Here is a 4506-nt window from a genome sequence, read left to right as displayed (position 1 = left end):
AGATCAGTGCTTGTTTTAGCATTTGAAATGCTTCTAAACATTTATTGTCGAATATGAATTCAGCATCTTTCATCAATAATCCGGTCAACGGTTTAGTTATTTTAGAGAAGTCTTTAATGAATCGTCGGTAAAAACCGGCATGTCCTAAGAAGCTTCGTACTTCTCTCACAGTTTTCGGAGGTTGAAGGTTTTCGATTACCTCTATTTTGGCTTTGTCTACTTCAATTCCTCTGTTCGAGATGATGTGTCCTAAAACAATTCCTTCTTGTACCATAAAGTGGCATTTTTCCCAATTAAGTACTAGGTTTACTTTTACACATCGCTCTAGAACTCTCTCTAGGTTATCAAGACATTCTTCACAGCTTTGTCCGCATACGGAAAAGTCATCCATAAATACTTCCATGATGTTTTCTAGAAAATCGGCGAATATTGCCATCATGCATCTTTGGAAAGTTGCAGGAGCATTACACAAGCCAAACGACATTCGTCTATAAGCGAAGGTACCAAAAGGGCACGTGAACGTTGTCTTTTCTTGGTCATCAGGATGAATTGGTATTTGAAAGAAACCTGAGTAACCGTCTAGATAGCAGAAATGTGAATGTTTTGCTAGTCGTTCTAACATCTGGTCAATGAATGGTAAAGGGAAATGATCTTTTCGGGTTGCTTTGTTTAGTTTCCTATAGTCAATGCACATTCTCCAACCCGATTCGATTCGTTTGGTTATAGTTTCTCCTTTTTCATTTTCAATGACTGTTATACCTCCTTTCTTTGGTACTACGTGTACAGGGCTAACCCATTTGCTATCAGATATAGGATATATGATACCTGCCTCTAATAACTTGGTTATTTCCTTCTTCACTACCTCACTCAGGATCGGGTTTAGTCTCCTCTGGTGTTCCCTAGAAGTTTTACAGTCTTCTTCTAGCATGATGCGGTGCATACAAATAGAAGGACTTATTCCTTTAAGATCGGTGATGTTGTAACCTAGTGCGGTTGGATATTTTCTTAAGATATGCAGGAGTTTTTCTGTTTCGAGTCTTCCTAGGTCAGCATTAACTATCACTGGTCGTTCAAGCTCTAAGTCTAGGAATTCATATCTTAGATTCTTGGGAAGTGTTTTCAGGTCTAAGGTTGGTTTCTTAAGGCATTGCGTAGGGTCCGGTGTTATTGCTAAACATTGGTTAAGTTTGTCTTCTACAAGATAGTCAGATGATTTGTCTTTTTCTAACTCCGTTTCTTTTATGCATTCATCGATGATATCCATGAAGTAACATGTATCTTCTATTGCAGGTGCTTTCAAAAATTGGGAAAGAATGAACTCAATTTTCTCTTCTCCTACTTCGAAAGTGAGTCGTCCTCGTTTTACGTCTATGATTGCACCGGCAGTTGCTAAGAACGGTCTTCCCAGTATAATGGGTGTAACTTCATCTTCTCTAATATCCATAATTATAAAATCAGTTAGAATGTAGAATTGACCTATGCGCACTGGAACATTTTCAAGAATTCCTACAGGATATTTTACGGAACGATCTGCTAGTTGCACAGACATTTTAGTTGGTCGTAATTCTCCCATTTCAAGTCTCTTGCATATGGATAAAGGCATAACACTAATACCGGCTCCTAAATCGCATAAGGCTTTGTCAATGACAAATTTTCCTATGTGACAGGGTATAGAGAAACTACCTGGGTCTTTAAGTTTAGGAGGCATATTCTGTATTATAGCGTTACATTCAGCGGTGAGTGTAACGGTTTCGCTATCTTCAAGTTTCCTTTTATTAGAAAGAATTTCTTTTAAAAACTTGGCATATGAGGGCATCTGCGTAATAGCTTCTGTAAACGGAATTGTGACGTTTAATTGTTTTAGAAGGTCGACAAATTTTTTAAATTGGCCCGCATATTTGGTTTTAATAAGCCTTTGAGGGTAAGGGATAGGTGGTTTATAAGGTGGTGGAGGTACATAAGGTTCCTTCTTTTCTACGGTTTCCTTATTCCTTTCTTCCTTTTCCTTAGGTTCACTTTCTTCCTCAGTTGACTTTTTAGAGTTTTGGTTTTCTATCCTTGGGTCAGACGGTCCTTCCACTTCCGTTCCACTTCTCAGTATAATTGCATGAGCGTGGCTTCTTGGGTTAGGTTGGGGTTGGCTAGGAAATGTACCAGTTGGGGCAGCAGTAGGCGCTTGTTGTTGAGCTACTTGTGATATTTGCGTTTCCAGCATTTTGTTATGAGTAGCCAGGGCATCTACTTTACTTGCTAGTTGTTTAATTTGTTCGCCAGTGTGTACATTCTGGTTTAAGAAATCTTTATTGGTTTGCTGTTGAGAAGCTATAAAGTTTTCCATCATGATTTCCAAGTTGGATTTCCTAGGGGCGTTATTGTTAGATGTAGATGGGGTCGGCTTCTGATATCCCGGAGGTATAGCTGGGGCTTGATTTGGAGATTGTCCAGGTGCGTATAGAGCATTATTACTCTTATACGAAAAATTGGGATGATTCTTCCAATTTGAGTTATAGGTGTGCGAGTAGGGGCTTCCTTGAGCATAGTTTACTTGCTCCGCTTGGATTCCTGTTAGGAGTTGACAATCTGCAGGAGTGTGACCTTGGATTCCACAGACTTCGCAATTCTGAGTTATGGCAACTACGGTGGCTGGAGGTGATACATTTAAACTTTCAATTTTCTGGACCAGAGCATCCACTTTTGCATTAACATGATCAAGGTTACTTATCTCGTACATGCCAGTTTTCGTTTGAGGTTTTTCCACCATTGTCCGTTCGGTTCCCCACTGATAGTGGTTTTGAGCCATGCTTTCGATAAGTTGGTAAGCGTCAGCATAAGGTTTGTTCATTAGTGCACCACCTGCGGCGGCATCTATTGTTAACCTCGTGTTGTACAGGAGACCATTATAGAATGTATGAATTACTAACCAGTCTTCTAAACCATGATGTGGACAAAGTCTCATCATGTCTTTGTATCTTTCCCATGCTTCAAAAAGAGACTCGTTATCTTTCTATTTAAATCCATTTATTTGGGCTCTTAACATAGCTGTTTTGCTTGGCGGAAAATATCGAGCAAGAAAAACTTTCTTCAACTCGTTCCATGTGGTGACTGAGTTGGAAGGAAGAGATTGAAGCCATCTTCTAGCGCTATCTCTTAGTGAGAAAGGAAAAAGACGAAGTCGAATTGCCTCTGAAGTGACACCATTAGCTTTAACAGTATCAGCGTATTGGACAAATACGGATAAATGAAGGTTAGGATCCTCGGTAGGATTTCCAGAGAATTGGTTCTGTTGCACTGCCTGCAACAGTGAAGGTTTGAGTTCAAAGTTGTTTGCTTCGATTGCGGGTGGAGAAATACTTGAATGCGGTTCATCTTGCAATGGAGCAGCGTAATCTCTAAGAGCACGAGCTGGTTCTGCCATCTCGGGTATCGAAGGGAAAATATTTTTGAAATCAGGAAGTTCTACAGGAGGGAGATTGTTTGCAGCACGATATTCCCGAATTCGTCGTAAGACTTGGAGATATAGTTCGATATCGTTGATTCGTAAGTAGAACGGCTCGCCTTGTGAGCGAGTGCGTGGCATACAAATCAACGAAAGAAAGAAAAGAGAAAGAAAAGCCTTAGTCTCTACAGCGTAACAGAAGAGTTACGATATCGACTAAATAAAAGTCCCCGGCAACGGCGCCAAAAACTTGATCGCGACTTTATGAGTCGAATTTGGGGTACAAACTGCAAGTGCACAGTTCTATCGCGTAGTTTTAAAAGATATCGATCCCACAGGGACTTATGAATCGATATACCGTTTTCTAAGGTTACTTCGTAAAGCTAAGGCGGATGATACTTTGATTGTTCGGGGGAAAAGTTAAAACTAAAATAAGATCTAGATTAAATATCAATTAAGCGGATATCGGTATGTAGTTTGTCGTAATTAGGGAATCAAATCTTCGTTGGTTTCTTGGTTTTTTAAAATAAATCTTTTCAGTAAATACTATTGATCAAAAGTCTTTTCTCAAACTCTGGCTCTGTTGAATAGACTATGACTTTATATTAACGCAGCTGTCACTTATTAGTTAAGTCCAAAATCACTTTTTGAAAACAACAGAATCTATAGAAACTCTTTTTAAGAAAACACTAATCGTTTAAACACCCTCGTCTCAAACTCTCGCTCTGTTGACTTAGGTTATATAATTAAATTCAAATGCTTAACTCTCGTCCTCACATTCAATCTTTAAAAATACTTTTTGAAAAAGGTTAGAATTTAATTAACTCTAAAAATTGCTCTCGCCCTGATCTAGAATTAATGTCCAATTTACACTGTCCAGTCAAAACCTCAAACTCTCGCTCTATTGATTTTAACTTCTTTATGTCTTTTACTTTCGTACAAAAACTTTGTTATTAAACCTGTAAATTGAGACCGTAAAAAGAGTGATTTTAATTTTAAACTTAATTAAACCAACTTAGTTTTGATTCCTTCATTCCGCTTACTTTACATACCGATACCTAAATAAATTA

General features: G+C 38.5%; 1 non-coding gene across 1 annotated transcript; it reads left to right on the top strand.

The window, feature by feature from the left end:
• Positions 1-2930: 2930 nt before the first annotated feature.
• LOC127077776 (small nucleolar RNA R71) lies at positions 2931-3037 on the top strand. Its single transcript, XR_007787549.1, has one exon. It is a non-coding gene; the product is annotated as a small nucleolar RNA R71 (small nucleolar RNA).
• Positions 3038-4506: the final 1469 nt, after the last annotated feature.

Source organism: Lathyrus oleraceus, chromosome 4 (assembly GCF_024323335.1).
Source record: "Lathyrus oleraceus cultivar Zhongwan6 chromosome 4, CAAS_Psat_ZW6_1.0, whole genome shotgun sequence".
NCBI lineage: Eukaryota > Viridiplantae > Streptophyta > Magnoliopsida > Fabales > Fabaceae > Lathyrus > Lathyrus oleraceus.
The sequence above is the reverse complement of the archived record's forward strand: the minus strand, read 5'-3'. Positions and strand labels throughout refer to the sequence as shown.